At 43.3% G+C, this 24,761-nt stretch overlaps 1 protein-coding gene across 1 annotated transcript in view; it reads left to right on the top strand.

The window, feature by feature from the left end:
- Nucleotides 1–24,761, top strand: part of PEPD (peptidase D) — a 215,020-nt gene that overhangs the window by 9,741 nt on the left and 180,518 nt on the right. The gene's annotated exons all lie outside the window — the stretch shown is intronic.

Below are 24,761 nucleotides of genomic sequence, written 5' to 3'. Positions count from 1 at the left end.
GTGATGTGATATCTGGACATACAGGTACACTTCATTTAGATTTGACGAACACTGTTGTGTACAGCAGGCATGCTTCATTTTGCACCATAAAAGCCCTGAGACCGGCAAAGTGCGTTATCCTACACCTTATGAACCTATATTAAGGCAGTGTGAGCAAACAACATTTTCTTACTGTTATGTACTGGCTGTAGTGTGTCCGAAGTGTGAAAGGTCTAGAGAGGATCAAAGAAGAGACCTACTTGATATCACCATTTTACTTCCTATTTTACTTACTACTTAGTGCAAACAATATAGACACATTTGGCTTATCAGTGATCTGTTCTTGATGTTTCTGTTGTGAATATCATTTTTGTTCCCACTTAAATGCTCTTGTAAAATTTTGTTTTTAAAGTGATTTCTGTAAAAATCACCACTTCAACCCTGGTAGTCAGATGGATTCTGGTGGAAATGAGCAGGTAGTGTGGGACAGCAAGCGGTGTTAGCAAAGAGAAATTCTTTGATACAATTGAGAAAGATCAGGAAGAAGAATGACATTGATGAGCTTGAAGCCATTTATTAGGCCTGATGAAGTTCTAAGCATGTGGCGCAGAATACTGGTGTTCAGAGAATATAGAATAATAACTGTTAAAATGTTGTTGTGATACAAACGAGACATATGAACTTGGAAAATATTGGTAGTTTAGCTCACTTTAGGTCGACATGCTGGAAAGCTGTGGAAAGAATATTATTTGTCTACTATACACACAAGCACTTATTCTATGGGATGCAATGAAGGTTGTGATCAGAGGTTGCCTTTTTCAAGCCTCATGCAGAATGAATAAAATGATGGCATTGACTCGAGAGGGTCTTGAGCAGCAATTGAAAGAACTGGAGGGAATACACAATCAAGCAACTTCAAAGAAAGTCTAGACAAAAATACAAGCAGTCGGTCCACAAGTCTGAGTCGTCGATATTGATAAGGTGGAATTTGCATTATTTAGAACTAAATAATTATTTTTATAGTGGGGGTAACACATCTGGTAAGCATCATGCCAAATTTCTCAGTGATAGAATTTATACCACAAGCTCAGAAAGGCTCCCACAACAAAATGCTCTCATAGTCGATTATTACTACCAAGACTTGCATATGACAAAATTAGAGTACCCTGAAGCATCTCAGATTATCTGGAATCCTCTTAGGTTCTTAGACTGACTGATTCAAGAAGTCAGTGCAGACAGAAAGGGAGAAAGGACTGACACAAACTATAAATGAGGAATGGCAAGAAATATGCATTAGTACATACACCACACCACAACACATCAGTGTGAGAGCGGATTGTGAAAAATACACTATATTGTATTCTATCCCTGACAGAATATAATAGCTGGGGCTCTTGACAAGGTTCCGTTTTTGTGGTAGTATCCTTTTACTACAATCAGCAATTATTACATCGACCAATAGAGATGGGAACTGAGAAAAACATTGCTGATTGTCGTAAAAGAATAGTGCCACAAAAACGGAACCTTTTTAAATAGCCTTAGAGAAGGCATCGATGATAAGTGGCTCACTGGCCAATAGAACATTGCATTCTGACAATTTTTTTGGTCATGTCAGTAGAAGTACACATTTACAATTTCTAGCATAGAAAGTGCTTCCAGACAAAAAAACCTGGACTGGCTGAAAGCAGCATTCTGCCTATGATGTGACGTTCTTCATGCTTACTTGTTGTAAATCACTAGGTCTTCTGCTACATTTTACTCTGTGCCAAACCTAATACACTCAGCCTTGTACCCATGAACTGTGCTAGTCCTGTACTTAGTTGAAGTAGTGTCCCAACAAGGAGCATTGACGGACGCAAGCTGTGGAAAGTAAGTCTGTTAATTCAGATATGGAGCCTCATAATGTTTGTTTGATTAAGTTACATACATTTGTGCAGCACAGTATTATAATTCTGGTGGCCTAATAGCCCTGTAAGATATAGGTGCACCAGCTCATGCATGATGGTGATCATTCTCCCCTGGCTCTGGGATCAGTTGCATGCCTTTTGCAAAAGGCTTTGGCCTATTCCCTTCTGCGCATGACAAACTATCCCCCACCAAAGAGAACCCTAGTGCATTCCCCAGTAAAGCACTTCATACATTGTCATTGTGAAGGACGTCTGTGGTGATCTGTGAGGTTTACTGTTGCATTCCACCCTCTGCAGGACTCAGGATATCTCCTATGCAGGACTGTCGACCTCCTTCCCTTTGCAGGACTGTACCACATTCCTTCCATGAGCAAAGAAGGAAGCACTAATACATTTCTCTGGTGCAGTTATTTCACATCCAGGGTCCAGACCACTTCTTCCTGTGTATAGGTCTCAGGTGCATTTTCTTCCTGTGTAGGGATCTGTTGCAGGGATTTGATGCATATTCTTTTTGTGTAGGGCTTGGGTGTACAGGCACATCTTTCATACCAGAGCACTAACGTAGTCCCTTTGTTGGTCTTTGTGATGTTGCTTGAATGAGGATTAACCTTAAAAAAACAAGAGGCATCTGGCAAAACAAGTAATGGTTTGTTTAATTAATCATTACGGCCCGAGGTCTGAGGCCAGTCTCTCACAGAACATTGAACATACCCAAGTTTTATACATTTCTCTGACAGCAATAAACACATAAACATTCTTTTCCTGGTGAAAAATGCAAACTATTAACAAGGAGTCACAGATGTTATTTCCAGATGGGAAATGCAGATGTGCCTCGTCCTGGTGTGGACACTATGTGGGCCATTGAGTACGTGTCCAGATGTCCGGCTTGAGGGGCACGTGCTTGCTGCATTCACAGTGTGTGCTGTGTCTTGATTGGCTAAGTGTACCTAACAACATGTGGCATCTAACTTTATTGTGTTTTGTGAATGCATGGTCCCGCTGGCCATTTGTGCTTTACTGGGACCAATCTCAGGGGACTGTTGGTGTGTTGCTGACTATCTGTGGGATAGCTTGTGTGTTTGGCTGTTGGCTAAGTGTTACCCCACCTGTGACCTGTCACCTTCAGGCCTGGGCCGCAGAGCCTGACTGACCACGTACCTACGTGCTGTGGTTGACAGAGTTCATGACGGGGGAATCCAACAGGGGTGATGTGACTTTGTGTATAAAAATGTACCATTCACGTATAAAGGTGTCTTGTTGTCATGTGCACCGATTGGTCTGATTTTAACACTCCCCCCTCTGGTCAAATTTTCAACACTGTCAATCCCACAAGACATGACAGTCACAATGTTATCCCACCTCCCTCGCTACTTGTACCCTACCCAGTCTGGGGACTGCGTTTTTACAGCAGGTAACCCCCAATTGTAGGAAATCATACAAAATCAGTAACATGACAAAAACAGGAAACAATGACTTGCACAAACCAGTCAGCCAGTGGGGGAGCCGGGACAGCCAGTTTGTGAACCACTTCTGTTCAGAGGCACCTCCCTCCTTGCACATATCTTTATGCAGTTGGTGCAGTGCGAGAATGGCACGTGATAAAGTTCCATTGTCCATGTTGTTGCCACGCACAAAAGAGCTGCAGGATGCACCGATCTTGGCACACACCGCACCCTCCATTGTGATCATCAAGTCCAAAATATACCAATGTTGCATCACCATGAGGCGAATGGCTCTTCGTTCTTCTTCGATGACATTAAGGCCAAGTTCAGTACTGTTCATCATTTTGAGCATCTCCCTCGGTGTTATCGGCAACCAGCAGGCATTTGCTTTTGTCTGCAAGATGAAGAAGGGTATAGACCCTCCCACACGATATTGAGCATCAGTTAATGGTCTATACTCTGGAGGAATGTCCTTGTACTGAGCCCAACTAAAATAATCATGAGGACCTTCTGACTTGGTAATAGGAACCCGTCCCACTTGCTTATGGGTTTGAGGACCTGTGGTGCCTGCCCTTTAAGCGGCGGTTGGGGAGCCGTCCTGCCTCCCTCAGTCAGCCTGCCCTCCTCCGGGGTGTGGCCGGATAGCCCTGCCCTGGGGGACCAGCAGTGGAGTGGGGCCCAGGCTCTGGTGGGCACCCACAAAAAGACAAACTCTGGTGCAGATTCCCGATAGACAGCCACACAACAGCCTGGAATGGTGGAATCAAGCGAGGACACCCGATCGACAGCCAAGCAACAACCCTGAATGTCCCAAGTACAAGTAAAAGATAAAATCCCTAATGTTACTCTGATTTGCCTTTTATTTTGAATCCTACTGTAATGAATTTTAAGATGCACTCAAAATGTATACTTTGTATGGGGAGCTAAGGCTTATTGATCTGTCTACTTTGTTTGTACATATGTCTTTATGTGTGCTATTATATTAGTGTAGAAGGTTCCCTCTTTATGCCAGGGGAACATGTGAGTCTTGGTATGTGCGTTTAACTTGTTGCAGAGTTTGCTAAGCTTTTTGGTCTTACTCTGCATGTGTTTTAGAGGTGATCCCATGGTGGTATTTGAGTAGTCTTTTCAGAGAACAGTTACTCAACTAGGTTTCGCGTACTTTAGGGGATTTTTAAGTTGCGTGAGTTCTTGCTTTTTCAGTTTTTTATATGGTGTTCTCTCTTACGTTGCTAACTTTTTTTTATTTTTTTTAATGGATTTTTCTAAATTTTTATTCTGGCAATGGGAAGTATGTAAAAGGGAACTACCTCATCTCTCTGGTAATAGGAATTATATGTACAAAGGGTTTACTGAGCCTAATCTGGCGGGGGGGATATACACACAGGGACTCCTAGATCTAAAGATTTCAACATTCTTGACAGATGCATCAAAAGCATTTAACAGACAAGTGCATGAATTGACACATTTCTGGGAAAGAGTGCAATCGTATGTTCGCAACAGCCTGCAATTTGGCAATAAAATAGTAAGCCTTACTTTGGCATCAAAGAACAAATCATGCAAATCAACAATTTCTTCATGTGTACATTAAACATTGACAACAACACAACATTCAACATTTAAGAAAAACATAGTCGCATTGGTCTACCAGCATCATGATGTCAAAATGACACCATTTCAACTGGCAGGGGGGATGCTAACTAGGCCCCAAAAATCAGGGGAACAGCCCGTCAGCAATATCTTAGTCCTGCCCACTTCTAGCGCACATTATCCAAGAGAAGCTCTGCCCCACGTGAAGCTATGGGAGCCCGATAATCTTGTTGATACCAGCTCGGGGGAGAAGATTGCAACAATTTATAAGGAGAAAGAAATAACTTCTTGGCAAAACATAGCTATGCCTAATCTCTGGGATCCAAATCACTCTAGCTCCCTAACATCCAAATTCCTTATGTCATACCCAGGGGTCCTGCGTACCATCTGTGTCAAGCCCTGCGGACCAAGCAATGCACACCTCTCACTTCTTTCAAATACCACCAGTGTTAGGAAAGCGGTGGCACTGAGAAATCCAGGATAGCCTTATAAGATCGAGATGTGGGCGCAATATCACACCCAGAGCCTACTCGTACCGACTGCATCATGCCCAGCAGTCTTAGCAAAGCCACCTCTTAAAATAGAAAGCTGCTCTGATGTCACTCCCAGAGCCTTATACATACCATCTGTGTCACTCCCAGCGGTCCAAGCAGCCAGAAACAAACCCTGTATTACACCCAGAGGTCAATTGTACTATCTGTGTTATGCCCAGCGGTCTAAGCGATCACCCTTCCCTAGGATGACAATAAAGTGACTTCTGCAGATTATGATTTTTTCTAGTTTGCCACACGCCAAATGCTAGGACTAAGGCTCTGATGTAGTCTTCTACTCTTGTGGTGGCCGCTTCAGGGCAGACCTCCATCCTCTGGATTCAGCAGAACTTTCAATCAATTGCGGCGTATGCTCACCTTTCTTACTTGCACAAATGTGAATCCATCTGAGTGGGGTCTCCTTCCTTGGTCGCAGTCGAGTTCGAAGAACCAATCTGCTTTTATCTCGCTCACCAAAACGTTGCTCGAATGAGGATTGACCTTTAAAAAACAAGAGACAAGAGGTGTCTGGCAAAACAAGAAATGGTTAGTTTAATTAAACATTACAGCCAGGAGAGCAGTTACAGCACCAGGGTTTTAGTACTGTCTTTCAAAGGACATCAAAATGAACCTTATTTTATACATTTCTCTGAGAGTAATACATTCATAAACATTCTTTTCTTGGTGAAATATGCAAACTATTGACAAGGAGTCACAGATACAGTTTCCAGATAGTGAATGCAGGTGTGCTTCATCCTGGCCTGGTCACTATGTGGGCCAGTGAGTACATCTCTGGATGTCCGGCCTGAGGGCGCATGGTCGCTGCGTGCGCTGTGTGCTGTGTTCTGATTGGCTAATTGTACCTAACTACATGTGGTACCTGACGTTATGGTGTTTAGGGAATGCATGGTCCCTCTGGTCATTTGTGCTTTACTGGGGCCAGTCTCTGGGGACATTGTAGTGTTGCTACCTATCTGTGGGATCTGATCTAAGCTTGTGTGTTTTGCTGTCAGCTGTTACCCCACCTGTGACCAGTCAGTCATTAACCCTCAGGCCTGGGCTGCAGAGCCTGCCTGACCACGTACCAATGTGCTGTGGTTGACCAAGTTCATGATGGGGAAATCCATCAGGGGTGATGTGACATTGTTTGTGTATAAAAATGTATCATTTCCGTATAAAGGTGTCTTGTTGTTACGTGCCTCGATTGGTCTGATATTAACAGTGACATCATGCTGTGCTCTGAGGCAGTCCAAAAGTATGTCTTTCCTTCCTGTTGCTGGGTGCTTTTGAATGTCCTATCTGCCTGCAGTAATCCCTGAGCAGGGCTTTGAGATATTCCCTTCCATGCATTTTTCTTTGGTCCTTATCCATCAATTATGCATGCCGTCACTCACTCATTCACCCATTCAGGCACTCCCTCATTCTTCTAATTATACACTCATGATCACATTCAACCATGTAAATAAACACAGAAACTCTACACTACAAGCAGCGATGAAGCACTTCCATGTAAAAAAAAGAAAAACTCCGGACCTACTTGCTCTTCCTCCTTTTGTCTTCCTTTTCCACGTCTTTCTCATGCTCATGTTCTAAGTCTCATGATGAAAAAGAGTCTGAGTCCCCAAGAGTAAATCACGTTCATGCCTCTGAAAATTACAATTAAAGACTTAAAGGTTGTATTTGCAGACTTGCTCCACTTATAATCAAGCACACATGCCCCATGATCTTTTTCTAAAGACAGAGCCCAAAAACCACTGTTTCTTGACTTCCCAGGTCCAGACTCATTTGGTGGGGTCATATAACCAGCGTGTGTTGAATGCTCAGTCAATTTTCTACATCTTTCGTGAATGCATGCTGTGAGGTGAAGACATCCTGTGCAGTGTCCCTTAAAAACTAAAGAGCTGTTCTCCACTCCTCAGCTCTTTAGGCAGCAAGCTGTCATGCCCCTTCCTTCATCCCTCTTCACACACTCCAAGCTGTAATTCACCTTTTAGTTGAAGTATAAGGGATGAACCCCCACAAACTGAGTTCTCTCTCGGTACTTGTGTCTGGCCCATATGAACCCAGTCCTGGTGGGTAAGCTTCTCCAGTGAGCTATTGTATGTGAGGTTTCTGTGTTGCAAGTTCCCAGATACCCTCCTACTTTGATTTTCCATCATAAGGGCTTTAACAGTTCCCCATGTGTTTTAGTAGTTGAGCCCTGCCTGAATAGACCGTGACAGTGTACTTATTTGACAATGGTTACAACTTAATCTTGAAACACTGCTGCAGCAGTTGTTCGTTAACGGAGCTCTCTGTCTCTGGTTGTGAACCTTGACAGTTTCACCTGCAAAAACACTCACTTTCTGTTTCTTAACCCCTTCGCCGCCAGGCCTTTCCCCCTCCTGTGCCGAACCTTTTTGGCTATTTGGGGCAGTTCGTGCATAGGCCCTCATAACTTTTTGTCCACAAAAGCTACCCTCGCCAAATTTGCGTCCTTTTTTCCTAACATCCTAGAGATTCTAGAGGTACCGAGACTTTGTGGATTCCCCTGAAGGAGAACAAGAAATTAGCCAAAATATAGCAAAAATGTTGTTTTTCTCAAACAAATTGGAAAAAAGGGCTACAGAAGAAGGCTTGTGTTTTTTTTTTTTCCCCCTGAAAATGGCATCAACAAAGGGTTTTCGGTGCTAAAATCCCCATCTTCCCAGCTTTCAAGAACAGGCAGACTTGAATCAGAAAACCCAATTTTTCAACACAATTTTGGCATTTTACTGGGACATACCCCATTTTTACTATTTGTTTGTGCTTTCAGCCTCCTTCCAGTTAGTGACAGAAATGGGTGTGAAACCAATGCTGGATCCTAGTAAACTAAACATTTCCGAAAAGTAGACAAAATTCTGAATTCAGCAAGGGGTAATTTGTGTAGATCCTCCAATTGTTTCTTACAGAAAATAACAGCTGTTTTGTTCACCTCAATTTCAATTTTTTTATTTTTATTTCAGCTATTTTTCTCCACATTTTACTCTGTAACTTTTTCCTGCAATATCAGTTTTTTTAAAGCAATATACCGTTACGTCTGCTGGACTCTTCTGGTTGCGGGGATATATAGGGCTTGTAGGTTCATCAAGAACCCTAGGTACCCAGAGCCAATAAATGAGCTACACCTTGCAATGGGTTTTCATTCTATACAGGGTATACAGCAATTAATTTGCTGAAATATAAAAAGTTAAAAATAGGTATCAAGAAAACCTTTGTATTTCCAAAATGGGCACAAGATAAGGTGCTGAGAAGCAGTGGTTATTTGCACATCTCTGAAGTCCGGGGTGCCCATACTAGCATGTGAATGACAGGGCATTTCTAAAATAGATGTCTTTTTTTTTTTTTTTTTTTTTTTACACACTGTCTTACATTTGGAAGGAACAACTGTAGAGAAAGACAAGGGGCAATAACACTTGTTTTTCTATTCTGTGTTCCCCCAAGTCTCCTGATAAAAATGGTACCTCACTTGTGTGGGTAGGCCTAATGCTCGCGACAGGAAACACAACATGGACACATCACATTTTTACATTGAAATCGGACATGTTTTTTGCAAAGTGCCTAGCTGTAGATTTTGGACTCCAGCTCAGCCGGCACCTAGGGAAACCTACCAAACCTGCGCATTTTTTAAAACAAGACACCTAGGGGAATCCAAGATGGGGTGACTTGTGGGGCTCTGACCAGGTTCTGTTACCCAGAATCCTTTGCAAACCTCAAAATCTGGCCAAAAAAACACTTTTTCCTCAAATTTCGGTGACAGAAAGTTCTGAAATCAGAGAGGAGCCACAAATTTCCTTCCACCCAGCGTTCCTCCAGGTCTCTCGATAAAAATGATACCTCACTTGTGTGGGAGGCCCAGGTGCCTGCAACAGAAAATTGCCAAAAACCTGTAGAGATTGAGGTGATAGCACAGTGAGTTGATAAGCACATATTTTTCTTTTATACATATTTTAGGCTGACTCTGCTTTGGGGACCCACACAAGTGAGGTATCATTTTACTTTGGAGACTGAGGGGAATGCTGGGTGGTAGGAAATTTTGTGCCGGAGCAGTGATCCTACAAAGAGAAGTGGGGAAAATATGCTTTTTAAAGCAAATTTTGAGGTTTGCAGAGAAGTCTGGGTAAGAAAATGTTGGGGATCCAGGCAAGCCACACCTCCTTGGGGTGTTTATTTTCAAAACATGTCTGGGTTTGGTAGGTTTCCCTAGATGAAGGCCGCCCCTGGGACCAAAAACATAGGTGCCCCCTCCCCATCCCCCTCCCCCAAACACATGCAGTTTTTCAATAGATCATTTTGATGTGTCCACGTACTCATGTGATGTTCCAAACACTAAAATTTGAAAAGAAACACACTTAGGTTATGTTAAAAAGACCCCTCACCCACCAACCAAGTTGGTGGCATGCTTCATCATCGGGGTCCCACCAGAGACACCTAGCGTGTCACGGGTGTGCTGCGACGCCTGGTTACAGCGGAGCAGGTTTTTGTCATTTTTACCACACATACTGGTTGGATTTGGCATGAGGGTGAGTGATGGTTCAGTAGATAAAATTTTATTAACAAGAGATTTCACAAAAATGAAATTCACTGTTAATAACTGAAAGGCCAAAAAACTGAACCAATGACTCACAGCTCGTGAGCTGTAAAGCCATGACAAGGCACCAACCATTTTACAGGCCATTCACACACCTTTCATACATGACATGCACAAGACTATTCACGCTGCCAGCCACAGGCCCACCACATTACAATACTCGCTTCGACAGACAGTGCCACTCAAGGGTCCATCACTTACATACTCCCACATTCCTGATACAGCAATCACACCAGCTGATGGGAGTGTGTAGACTGGCGTTTGGCTGGCAGTGTGTTGCAGTAGCCAACAGCAAGTCATTATTTACACCACCAGCCAAGCGCCACTCCACACACATTGGCATCCCTTTTTTTTAAACAAAGAAACCACTAACTAATTAGAAATACGTACAAAACTACAAGCACAAAAGCTCTAACAAAATACATGACAGAATGCCAGCCATGAAACTGAACACATGAAAATATAAAACAGGCAGGTTACACTCATGGTAGTTCCCAGTAATTATTCTGGGTGTGGTAATTCCTGAAACAGCCACCCACACACAGGCCAGGCTTTGAAGGACAATCTGGGCAGTACATTTGAGTCTCCCTCCGGATACCGCTTCGAGCACAGACTACATTTCTTAGCTGGAAAGTCTTTTTTGGGCGTGGGAGGAATGTGCTCAGCAAAGTGGATATCTTTCGATCTAGCCACATCCTCCACCACTGCTTCTCTAGGAACTCTTGCCTGTTCCACCACAATAAGGCTCTCTATGACTGACTCCTGATATTTCACAAATGTCATCTTTGACTCTGGAGACCTATCCTTGAACACAATAAAAGCATTAAAAGTTGCCAAGTGGAACAGGTGAATTGCTAACTTCTTATACCAAACGTAAGACTTACGAATAGCAGTATAAGGTTCCAACCTCTGATCAACTCTATCTACACCTCCCCTGTGCTTATTATAATCTAAAATGCACACAGGTTTGCGCACTTCAGCAACCTGGCCCCAAACAGTCACGGAAGAAGAACTCTTATCTTGGATGGTACTTAGCATGTAGACATCCCTCCTGTCTGCAAATTTCAGAGCTAGCAGCTTATCATTCCGCAAGGCACTGCACTGCCCCCTCTCAAGTTTTTTTACAGACAAGCTCCCTTGGATAGCCTTTCCGGTTACAACGAATTGTGCCACAAGCAACAGTGTCCACTCTAAACTATTCCTTGAACAACTGCACTCCAGTGTAGAAGTTATCTACATACAAATGGTGAACTTTGTTAAATAGTCGTCTACCAAGTTCCCACACAATTTTCTCAGTAACTTCAAAAGTGGGCGGGCAATCAGGGGGGGTCAATACTGAAATCCCTACCAGTGTAGACCCTGAAATTATATACATATCCTGTACTACTTTCAGACAGCATATACAATTTAATTCCATATTGTGCCCTCTTGCTAGGAATGTACCGCCTAAAAACCAAACGACCCTTGAAGAGGACCAAAGACTCATCCACAGTTATTTCTTTGCCTGGAACATAGACCTCTGAAAATCGATCTACAAAATGATCAAGGACAGGCCTAATCTTAAAAAGACGGTCCGAATCAGGGTGATCTTGTGGCAAGGCTAAAACATTGTCAACAAAATGCAGCATCCGAAGAAGAAGCAAATACCGGTTACCACTAATGGTTGCAGGAAATATAGCCGTTGCCATCAAGGGACTAGTAGACCAATAAGAAGCCAGTGACAGCTTCCTTATCAACCCCATCAAAAGAGACCAACCCAAAAGCCTTTTCATTTCTTCCAAATTTGTGGGAATCCACTGGGTAGCTCTAGAATGTGGCCTAAGTCTGGTAGCATTGTCCCTCAAATACTGCTCTCCATACAAATTAGTCTGCTCAACAATCTCTTCCAAAAACACTTCATTCATAAATAACTCAAAGAAATTGACAGGCAAAAAGTTCTCCATATTGACTCTACACCCCCAGGAGACCAGTAAAGGCAGGCAACTCTGACTGCTCCATGTTTGGGGCAACCCAGAGTTCAGGTCTTCCAACGGGAAACCTTTCAGCCCCAGATTGCTGCACTATTGGCACGTCAGTGTTCTCCTCTAAAACAGGCCCTTCATGTGCACTGAGAAAGGCTTCCTCATCAGAAGATTCCTCTCCGACAGAAACTTCACTGCCAAATTCTCTCACTTCCTCCTTTGCCTCAGATGCAGAGTCAGTCTCATAATCATGATCAGACAATGACTCAAAAAGCGTACCAACAACCTGCTGAGCGGTCATCCTGCGGCTAGCCATGATCCTTCTTACGAAAAGTAACTGGATTAATGCACCACCAACAAACAGCACTGTCTAAGATAAGTAATAAAAAAAGTGTGGCTTTATCACAAAGAGTTATGTACTGAAACTCTACCGCTCACTTGCTGGAAAAACCTACTCACCAGCAACTACTATGCACATAAACAGCAATCACCAATGAGATCACACTAAAAGAAAGAAAGAAAAGCAAATTAGAAATAAGACAACACAAATATCATTGTGCACAAATCTAAGGACAATTTCACACACAATCCTGCATTTAGTACACCACCTACAAACATGTCATTCATGCACGGCAACAATACTCCTTTGGAATAAATTGTTTTTACTTACCTAAATCATGCAACTATGCAAACTGCAGGTCAACCACTGCCAAAACCGCAAGGAGCCACAGCAAAGGAAGCAAACACTTGGAACTAGAACAAAAAGGAGAAAAAAACGTATCACAAATGCAAATACTTCGCCAGTTGACAAACACCCCACCATCAAGCATTTAGAAATTGGTGCCTAAGTGGATTCTGCCCCCATAGGGGTAGATGGGCCTACTAAAAAATAGGCCTATCTGCCCCAAGGGGGCAGAAAATACCTGTAGTAGTGTTCCCCCATGGGGAGCGACCCTTGCCCTAGGGGCCACCCCCAAACTAAGAACACACACACACTATCCCTGGTGCCTCAGTGGCTTCTTCCTCCCTTGAGGCGAATGGGCCTAAAAAAAAAAATGACTGATCTGCCCCAGGGGGGGGGGGGGGGGGGGGGGGGGGGGGGGGGCGGGGGGGGGCAGAAATGGCCAACAGTTCTATGCCCCCCTTGGGGGGGGGGGGGCGACCCTTTCTCAAGGGGGGGCCCCCCACATAAATAAACTAATAAAACAAATCCCTGGCATTCCAGTGGTTTCTGCCCCCCTTGGGGGCAAATCAGCCTAAAAATAATAAACCGCTCTGCCCCCAAGGGGGGCAGAAATACCCAAAAATAATATGCCCCTCTAAGGGGAGCGACAGATTGCCCAAGGGGCCCGCCCCCTATCCAATAAACACACATATTAACCCTGGTGCTTAAGTGGCTTCTGCCCCTCCTTGGGGGCAGATGGGCCTAAATAAATAGGCTGATTTGCCCCCAAGGGGGGCAGAAGTGGCCAACAGTTCTATGCCCCCCTTGGGTGGGGGGCGACCCTTGCCCAAGGGGGTGCCCCCTCACAGAAATAAACAAATAAAAAAATCCCTGGCATTCCAGTGGTTTCTGCCCCCCTTGGGGGCAGATCAGCCTAAAAATAATAAACCGCTCTGCCCCCAAGGGGGGCAGAAATACCCCAAAATAATATGCCCCTCTAAGGGGAGCGACAGATTGCCCAAGGGGCCCGCCCCCTATCCAATAAACACACATATTAACCCTGGTGCTTAAGTGGCTTCTGCCCCTCCTTGGGGGCAGATGGGCCTAAATAAATAGGCTGATTTGCCCCCAAGGGGGGCAGAAGTGGCCAACAGTTCTATGCCCCCCTTGGGTGGGGGGCGACCCTTGCCCAAGGGGGTACCCCCTCACAGAAATAAACAAATAAAAAAATCCCTGGCATTCCAGTGGTTTCTGCCCCCCTTGGGGGCAGATCAGCCTAAAAATAATAAACCGCTCTGCCCCAAGGGGGGGCAGAAATACCCATAAATAATATGCCTCTCTAAGGGGAGTTACCGTTGCCCAAGGGGCCGCCCCCTATCCAATAAACACACACATTAACCCTGGTGCTTAGGGGCCTAAAAAAATAGGCTGATTTGCCCCCAAGGGGGGCAGAAATGGCCAACAGTTCTATGCCCCCCTTGGGGGGGGGGGCGACCCTTGCCCAAGGGGGCGCCCCCTCACAGAAATAAACAAATAAAAAAAATAATAAATAATATGCCACTCTACGGGAAGCAACCTTTGCCCAAGGGGCCGCCCCCTATCCGATAAACACACACATTAACCCTGGCATTCCAATGGTTTCTGCCCTCCTTGGGGGCAGATCAGCCTGAAAATATTAGGCCGATCTGCCCGCAAGGGGGGCAGAAATGGCCATAAAATATATACCCCCACAAAGGGGAGCGACCCTTGCCTAAGAGGCCGCTCCCCGACACACACAAACCACATATAAAACAAATAAATGAAAATCCCTGGTGTCTAGTGGGCATTCATGCTGCCCGATGCGATCGGGCAGCAGGAATGCTCAAACCCTTTCCTTTCCCCGATGCCACTATGTGTGAAATCCCCCCCCTGCCGGAGGAGAACCTTACCTGTTTCTCCGAAGATGCGCCAGAAGCAAATGGCTTCGAGCGTGACCGGCACCCTCTAATGATGTCAGTGCACAATTGCGCGCTGACGTCATTAGAGGGGGTGAGGAGGGGTGGAAGGGGAAGCCCCTTCCATCCCTGCCCTGGAGGGGGGTGGGAGGGAAGACCACGGAGGGAGTGCTAGCGCCCCCTCCGAGCTCATGTGCAGGGACGTAATGGTTACGTCCTCTGCACAGAACGAGTTAATCCTCTCCCAACTTTACTACCTCATTTTAATAAGGTGTTCTAGTGGATCATACAACTTGTGCTCAATTGCCGCTACTCATGGAACACAGATGCTATACATAACTCTAGCACTTGGAGTTAGGAATGCAGGTGATACATTTTAGGCTCTGAGTCATCTGTCAGTGGAATTTTGTTGGTGTTCTGGTGGCACAGGTCGTGCATGAAGCAGAGGATGACTACTCTGGAAGGATATTTCACAACTGGTGCCTTGGTTCCACACAGAACCCCGTCTAGAGAGTTGCCTTCTATCTGAGAGTGGCTTTTCGTAAGAGATTTATTTCTTGGGACATGGTCTTTCCTGTATGAGGAGGTTCACTCACTATGCAACAACTTCCCCCTTTCATCACTGTGTGAGAGCCCCACACTGCCTGAATGTCCATCGGAGTCTGTCTCTCCTTGGCCCTCCTATGTGTATTTGGCTCTGGCACTTCCTTAGAAGGAGCGGTATAGAAACATGATTTGCCTTCTGTTTTTCATGCTCATTTTAACAGCATCTAATTGGCATTTCGGGGCATGAGGATAGTGCTCACACCCACCCTTGCTGCTGTGTCACTTCCTGTAGCTGGAGGGATAGAAATGGAGTAGTGCAAGTACAGGTCCCAAAATGATACAATTGTTACCAGACCTGCAGGTCTATCGACCTAAATAATCTTCACAACATAATTGTATTGCTCTTGACCTATTAACTGGTCTCAAATGACGAAATCCTAGGTGACTGTTTTATCACTGAGCCACCTTTTTCCTTTATTATCCCATAAGAAGTCACCTTCAAATATGTGAGTTCAATGTTTCTGGTGTACGAAAAGTTCCTTAGTTTGATTTAATAGACTAAACTTTTGCCACACGTATAATACAAATCCAGCCCACATATAGGGTACCCATGACCCCTGACTTGCCTCTTAGTTCACTAACAGCATTGTCATCAGGACTGGAGCAGAAACGTTTCTCAGTTTGTTTAAAAACGATGTCTTTTAATAAATATATAACAAAAGCATGAAATGGTAGCACGTTGTCATTTGCGGTCAGCATATTTTCAATTGAAATGGCCATAACATTTCCCATTGACATGCAGTTTTAATGATAAAACTGTATTGTGTACAAACAATGTTTGGAAATCCAGTTTCTGCAAATATTTATCATTTGCACATCACCAAGGGTTTTGGTTTGATTTGACCCTATTAAAATCTTTGTTTCCCTCACACTTCTGAATTACAAAAGAATGTTCTTTCCTAATTGCTGATATATTTTCAAATATATGTACTGTTCATTTACAAGCCATGTAAATAATGTGTGCTAGGAACAAAGCTAACATTCTACTGCCTTTCACTTCACATACATTGTCAGACAGTTCACTTTACAAAATCATCAAACTGTAGTCAGAGAAAGAAAAGTACACACCAATCTCATGGATGAAATAAGCAGCAATTTGTAAAAAGACATAATCTGACATTTGACCTATATTTGGATGGACAGCAAAAGTGTCAAGATAAAAACAAGATGTAAAGGTATCGAGTTCACCAGGACAGACCAGTAGGCCCTAAAAATAGTTAGCTCATCCTTATAAAATCTGACTGACCATAGTGAGTGAGAGAGTAGATTTTTTTTTTTTTTTAAAGCCTGAGGTAGCATTGCACACCGTGAGCTTATTACTTAAAATGAAGCACAAGCACACATGCTCTACAGCAATGCTAAACATTATGCTAGTAGGCCCGCACTAAGTTCTTTTACGTACATGTGGCAGAATGCACATAAGTAGTCCCTTCAGTTTGTTTTATCTCATGGCAACATCTAATGTGATTACAAAAGAGTTGGCAGTAAGAGTTAGGGATACAATTATATTTACCTCTATCAAATCTTTTTGTAAAAGTGGCAACAGGTATAATCATGTGATTTCTGTTTACTCAAGGTTGCTTAAATGTTTTAGCTAGCCCTTTCAAGTGAGATTTGCAGTAGGACACTGACGTGTGCAATTTTTTTTTTTTTTTTAAATTGTGTGTCCTTTCTTTGGTCCTTTTGACTAATGTTAACCAAAGGGAAACGTGTCTTTTCCTTGGCATCTTTATTCACATGGACAATTGGTGCAACGGAATTGGGATGCTCTTTCTGTGTGGTAAACCTTCCTTCCATACTGGCTCAGTCTGTCTAAATAACATAATGAATAACAACAGCAGAAGTAGTAACTACAGAGTACCACCGTTGGCAAAGCCAATCGGTCTCACTTTTGGGAACTATTGGCTTTGCCAAGGGGGGCCCTCTGACACCTTATTCTTCCCAGATCACTCTCCAGCAGTCTTTTCTTTTGGGTGCGCTAGAGCCCCTGGGACCATGCTGGACTTCACTCATTCCTGGACATGGTAGGCTGGCTCATTCCTTCTCTCATTGGGCACACAGGCTTCTACAAACTTCAGGACAGGTAGACAGCAAGAAAGCCAGACTTCAGACAATATCCCTTCATGTCTGGTAGAGAGACTGTCAGGCAGACACCAACCCCGGTTGCTCCACACCCTTCTAGTACCCTGTAGAGGACTTGCTTCCTTGGTCATTTTGGACTTGTAGCTGGAACAACAAAGTGGGGTAGTTGGATCCTACTTTTATTCATGCGTTCGGTCACTCATGGCAGGGCAACACCTCAGTTTACCATGGAGGGGAATGTTGCGTTAACAAAGTTATGAGCATATTTTTATAATGTCTGACTTTCACATGCGTTGATGCCTGAACTTAGTTCAGTGCACCAATACCTGAATGTGAAATTCCAGGTTGTTAAAGCCCCACCCCAACCCAGTCAACTCTCTTGTTGATGTGATGCCTGTGGTTTCTAGGTTACTAATAGTTCTGAAGAGTTTTCAGGGATGCAGTGGTAATTTAAAGCCAATTTCAGTCCTTGGAATATCACACACCAGCACAACACTACATTAGAGACACTTAATGTTTATTTCAACATTCTAATTTTATTGCTTGGCACAAGAAAAGTAACCACGCAGAATATGATTAACACTGCACTGAGGCCGTGGCTAAAAATGAGAAAGAAATTAATTCATTGACCTAGCAATCTACCACCCTAAAAGCTATTTCTCTGTGCTACACTATGAGAGCATGGAATAGCTTAACTTGCAGCGAGAGTGTCTTGAGAGACGAGATACCGCATACCTGTTTATATCAAAGTGATGTGGCTATCCTGAGAGCTGGAAGTGAGTGTTCTTTTTGAAAGAAAACACCCTCTCCTCTCAGCGTTTTATCAGCTTTCAACAAAGGATGTTCTAATAAGGTAAAAATACGTCAATACTGAATATACGGTTTGAGTTATAGCTGTATCTGACCTTGAAACAGACACCTGTCGCAGACTGCTGCTGCAAGAAGATCTTTTATTTGTGTCCCTACTGGGAGAATGGGAGATCTTTTGTATGTCACTACTAGAGGGGTATGACTTCTTTTCTATGTCACAACCGGAGGGATATTACATCTTTTCTATGTCACTAACAGAGGGATATGACATCTTTATGGTTCAAAAGCATGTGACATATATACTTTCCTCTGGAAGGTAAAAAACAGTATATTTTAGAGTCTGTAAGCAAAAGGTTGCCATATTCCAAGTAGACCTAAGACAACATGGAGTCATGAGTTGGACAAATTGGAATCAGACCATATGGTCTACACGACCTGACATTCTGTTGCAACAAGCACATTTTGAAGACGTATCCTTTGTTGGAATTTCAACACGTCTGTTTTTTCAAGTACCACAACTTCCCATGAAATACAGGTCCCAAGTAGTGTGGCTTTCCAGCAATCCGAGACAATGATAAATATCATTTACACTGCCTTAATTAAGATTGAATTAAGTCGCTAGGCTACTATAAATTATTTTCCCTATATTCCAACCTGTTATAAAAGCGGACCATTAATATTCCCCGTAACTTTTCCTTCTATCCAGCTGTAATGACTACCTTACAATGATATAAAAAAGATAGCTGTTTAAAATCTATAAATTGTACCTTTTATGTGGGCGGTAGGTAAGAAGAATACTAATCTGGTTACCATTGTATATCTTGTGGTTTTGTTAGTGCACTCCCAATACGAGCTAATTGGTAGCCTTTTATCACTTCCCACAGGTGAACCATAAGTATTCTCCTGAATGAACTAGCCAACTCTCGAGGACTCAAAGAATCTATGTGTGACAGATTAATAATGAAATTGCGCCCCCAAAGTAATACAAGAAGGGTAAATAACAAAAACAAGTTTTAATTGTATCAGTGCGGCAGAGTAAACTGTAAACTTTGTACTTGTATAGCGCACTACTCACCCGTTAGGGTCTCAAGGCGCTGTACGCATACCCCTGTGGAACCCCTCCTGGCTTTTCCCTGTGAGGTGCCCACTCCTGGGCAACTTCCAGGGTGAAGCCAGGCATCCCAGCGCTGTTGGGGCCGTTGTGGAGATTAAGCAAGCTATTGCCCAGAGTTACAGAGTGGGACTCATGAATTAGATTAAGCACTGATGTGAGAATTATCAGGTCTGAGGAAATTGAGCCCAAGACCCGCCGAGGCAGGAATTGAACCCTGGTCCCGGGCCAGATTTCTGCATCAGGGTCTGACGCTCTAACCATTGAGCCACACTTCTCCACAGAGTCATCTGGTACTGGTCAATAGCACGATACCAGTGTCAGGAATTCTCTCTGCTTAACAACCTGTTCTATAACTCATCAGCAGCCCTTGACAACTGCATTCTTTTTAACATTTAACAATCTGCAGAGCACTTAACCCTTGCAAAATAACAGCTTTTTCACATTTCTCACCTGTGGCGCATGAATATAAGATGTTTTACATCCATTTCTATTTATGCTTTCATTTAAGCCCTTCATCTTTGACTCATCCTACAGACAGCTGTCTGTCAAACATCCATTGTCTACAATACTATATAGACACAGTGAACTTTGGGTCAGCCCTTTGCTCAGGATTGGATTCCTTCCTGGTCTATCTCAAATCCCTTCTACTTATTTAATTCATCCCCTTTCTTGTGTTTGTCCCTCTCTGGAGCATGTTCTCTTTAACATGTTTCTGATTGGTTTATTTTTTTAAAGTACTGTTTCTTGACAGCCATCTGCCATCTTAGAACAGTAAATTACGAATAAAAAAAAATCATAAGATGGTTGACTTCTAAGCATGCACACACAAAGGGGCAATCCTTTTGTTAATTTTTATTTATTTTAAAAGAACATGGGGAAGTGCACACACAAAGGCCACTACTTTATCCTTGGTACAAGAGGGAGAGCAGATTCAGTCTTAAAGGCACTTCTCAGGTCACAGCAGCACACCCAATCCTCTTCTGTTCCTTCACAGGTCCAGAGGTGATCTGAGGAGGGTACTTGGGATGCCACTGTTATGCACAGTGCCAGCCTATGGGTGGAATAAATACCTGGCCACTCCCTAACCAATGGAATAAGGGCTCCTAGGGTTGGCCCTATCCACTTTTACAGCATCTCCTGTACTGTAAACTATCCCACATTGACCCTCTCTACCTAAATCCAATAAAGCAGAACCTTTCTTCCACTATGTCTATCCAGAGGTGTGGCTATGATAATGGATAAAAAGCTTCAGTAGTCATTCCGAACCAGTTCTTGGGCAGCCTTCACCCCCTGGCTCCCACTGGGTTTGGAGCCAAGATAACTAAGAGGACAAAGGGAGCCAGGCCTCTGTATCAGCTTCGCCTGCCAGTGAGAGTTAGACACATTCAAAGTCCAAGAAGGGGCTGGCACAACCCCCCAGGCCATCCTACACAAGGAGGAAAACCACCTATCCACATCCAAGCCTTCCGTCCAATGTCTGGAAGCAATCTTCATCTTGCCACAGAAGAGCCATTCAACAGTTGGGTGACACTGAAAACTTGCATAAGGGCCCTTTTGACTTGGGTAGATAAATGACAACTGTTTTGTCGAGTAGGCTCTCATTATTCTAATGAGACTACTGGATTTGAGCAGCAGAATCGCCTGTGGTGTGGGAGACTGAGTCTAACCCACAACAAGTGACACCTGTCGCCCAAATCTGTGTTTTGTTCCTAACTAGCAGTGCCTCATCTCTACCCAAGAGCAGGGATGATTGAGCAGCCGAGCACATGACACAATTGATTCCTCGGGGAGATCGTGGTCACTCAGCTCTCATCCGTTTCTCTCAGTTACATTGGTTTCACTTATACAATGACAAACAGAGGCAGTGTATGTTTCAATAAGGTTTTAATGAAGCAACTGCATCTTAGATAATAAAGCATGTACTGCAATAATCAGGACAATAAAGATTAACAGGATTAAAATTGTGACAAGGAGAGTAAAGCATAGAAATAACGCTACCATATTGTCATAGAGTCCATAGACAAATTCCTACCTAGGCTATATTAGAGCATAGCATGTTAAGCTCTAGTTCTGCCCTTCAGGTTCCTCTGGGAAGATCTCATCCCCCATACCTGAGCAAAGGCCTGAAGTCTTCATAGGCAGCTGTAGCGAAGCTTCAGTAGTCCGCAGACAGTCGTGGTCATCTGGCTGGAATCTCCCTCTAATATGTATGGTACAGGGAAGTGTTTTTATAATAAAACAACTGATGTTCTGAGAAATTTTCCCTACGTAAGGATGTGTACATTTCTATGAATACCAGAGACAGAGCGTTTACCACGTTTACCGGCAACCTATCTTACTGCAGCCTTGAGAGAAGCACAGAGTGAACATGAATGTCTAGTTTAAGAACACCGTGCTGGCCTAAGCAAAGAACAGCTAGATAGAGAGAGATAAAACAAGACTGGAAATATGGCTATTGTTAAAATAATAAACAAAGCTGAATAAAATATATCTAGGTTAAAGTGCACAACGGCAGGCCTAATGTGCTAAAAAAAAAACATGCATGGAGGTATAACTAAAATGGCTACACAACAGTTTAAAGTGTAATTTGTAAAAACCATCATTGCCCTTTAAGTTAAATTTAAAATGAATATTAAAATAGGTTCTTAACTAATTTTTACCTGCCCCTTAAGCCAAAATAAGCATTAGAAGTTGTTATAATGTACCCAGTATTTTCTTATGGGAAAGCTAGCCTTGCCACAGTGAAAAACAACTTTGGAGGTTTTTCACAGTCAGTATGTCAAACATTAAATGTGCACATGCTATTATATACTACGATGCACCCTGCCCTATGAGCACTTAGGGCCTACTTTAGTGGTAACGTATAGGTATTAAAAAGAAAGGTTTGGATCTGGCAAAAGGTTTGTTTTGCCAGATCAAAGTAGCAGTTTAAAACTGATATGTTTTACAGTGCTACTGTAGTGAGGGGTACAATTGGTGCTACAGCCCACTTGTAACATTTATTTAATTTACAAGTACCTTAAATGTGCCAATAAAGTGTATGTCAATCCTATTCTTAGAAGGGAGAGGACAAGCATTTTACTTCTGGTTGGCAGGGGTAATGGGTACAGACTCCTAGAGCCAGCAAAAATGGTTTCAGCAAAGAAAGGCAAAAGACTGATGGGATACCATGCCAAAGTCAGTCGTCTCCAACACATTGTATGAGCCTATGCAAACTGAATATTTTAATATTAATAAAGTATATACAAATAAAGACACAACATTGAAAATGTGAAAATATTTTCTATATTTGTTTGTGAATTAAACTAAATATTTTAATATATGAACATTTCTTTGGTGTACACTTGTTTTTGTATTTCTGTGTAATGTTTTGATGTTCAAATTACAGTAATTCCTTAGGACAGAAGTCCCCAGCTTCCAATAATAGCTTAGTGGGGGGTCCCCAGATCCCAGTAACGATTTGTTTGGGGTCCACAGAAGTCAAAAGGTTATGAACCACTGCTCTAGGGTCATTGCGACTTCCCCAGAGTCTCTCATCCTTGGAGCTCTACACCAAGCGAGTCAGTTCCGTCTTGTCCTTTTAAGTGTTTTTGCAATGTTTGGAGTTGAAGACAGGCTTGGGGACCCCTCCCCCCTCCACTCACTCCATCAATTTTATTGACCTCTAGTTTTCTCTCCGGCGTTTCCTTTGGGGGGGGGGGGGGACATTGGTTTTATTGTCTCATTTTTTGTTGTTATTTTATCTATTGTTCAAATGATATTCAATATTATGATTGACCAACTATAGGATTTAGACTTTGTCTGTACTAGTTATGTACTAACTCGCCATTAACACTCTGAAGTTGACATTGCAATGGAGGAGTGAAATATTGCTTAACCTTTTGCAGTATAGCTCCTGTATTGCTCAACCAAGATCGACTGGCCGATCAGATAGCATCAGACAAGCGCAGTTTTGACATTTTATTGCAGTTTGTAACAAGTTATTATAGTTCAGTTCTGGCGCCTACCTCTAGCCTCACGCCTTGCTCAGAACATTGCTTCCCATGAGGTTTTACACTTCTCTTCCCTTGGTACCATTCATGCTTTGTGGGCAGAGATAAGGCTCTCTGCTTCGCAAAACTTAAAGACCAATGTGCAGTGGTACCACAGCTTCTGCTGAATTGTGTCAGCAACGATTACTCTCCTGATGTGTTATGTCCTTACTCCAATCTGGTCTCTGCATCTCCTCCAAGCATAGAGGTTCCTTTCTTCTCTTTCTCCTCCGCATCAAACAGGGGCCCACTTCCTCCACTAACCAGCAGTCTGCCACATGCTTATCTGCCCAGCTATGTACATCCGCCAAGGTCTCCACTCGTAGTTGTACTGCTACCTACATGGGGACAAATCACACAGTCCCTTTGGCCACCGGTAGTCCTTCATAAAATTTTGAACATGAACGCTAGAGAACAAAACATGCATCTTAGCTTGGAATACAGTGCTAGACTTCGAATCACAAACTTCAGGAGGTAGGGCCTGCAAAGAACTTTGGTAGAAAACTGTTTCCTGGCAGCCTAATTCCTCCAGCTGCAGAGGTGGGTCATGTAACATACCTGAAGCTACCCAGGTGGTGCTGGTGTACATGTAACCTGTGAGTATGGCATTCTTGTAGCAATCAAGAGAACTAGTTTCACTCCACTTCTCTGAATAAGGCATTTTGTTGATTGAAACATGAACATGGCACTCAACTACTGGAGTATGCCTCTTTATTGCTTGTTTAGTAAAATTTGGAGTTAGGTTGGGGCTTATGATGTATACTGCACGTGAATGCCCATGGAAGTTCAAAAAAACTTGGGGCTTGGCTAGAATTGGCGTAGGTCGAGGCGTGGTGAATGGCCTAGGTGGTAAAGTTGATACGTTCAAGATATGCATTGTAATACACGTTTTAAATAATGCATGCGAGGAATCCAGTTGATGTACCAATAGGCGATTGAGCCACATGTTGCAATTTCAAAGACCTAAACCATTTCTTTTGTTTTTGATTTTTGTCTTTGTTTGGTGACTAAAATAACCAAATGTTTTGAAATAAATAAGGTTAGTAGGCCAAGAGAACTTGGAGAAGACCTAAAGGTAATGTTGGAAGGGACGGGTGGGGCTTGAGGAGGTTTCCTGTTGCATAGCTGTCACACCTCAACAATCCTAGTCCCTGGAACAACACACACTTCCTTTCCCTGTAAAGGCCAGATTCACCACATAAAAAAACGCTGGGGGCAGGAGTGGAGGGACTAATGACCACATTTTTAAAGTTCACATAATGTTGAAATATTGGTATGTGCGCGCATCCCAGTCAGGGAAAACACACACCTGTGAGGGAAACCCCTGAATGCACCTATTGTCATGAGGTAATGCTAAAGATGTGTAGCATGTATCTGGGAAATCCCTGGGACATGGACATTGCATGGCAGTGCTTACAATGCACTTCATATCTGCCATTTCCTTGGTATTCTCTGCTGTGGTCGGGCCATCCCTGTTGGTCAGGATAATTATCACAGGCACA

The sequence above is a fragment of the Pleurodeles waltl genome, chromosome 12 (assembly GCF_031143425.1).
Source record: "Pleurodeles waltl isolate 20211129_DDA chromosome 12, aPleWal1.hap1.20221129, whole genome shotgun sequence".
NCBI lineage: Eukaryota > Metazoa > Chordata > Amphibia > Caudata > Salamandridae > Pleurodeles > Pleurodeles waltl.
This window is presented reverse-complemented; position numbering and strand designations above follow the sequence as displayed.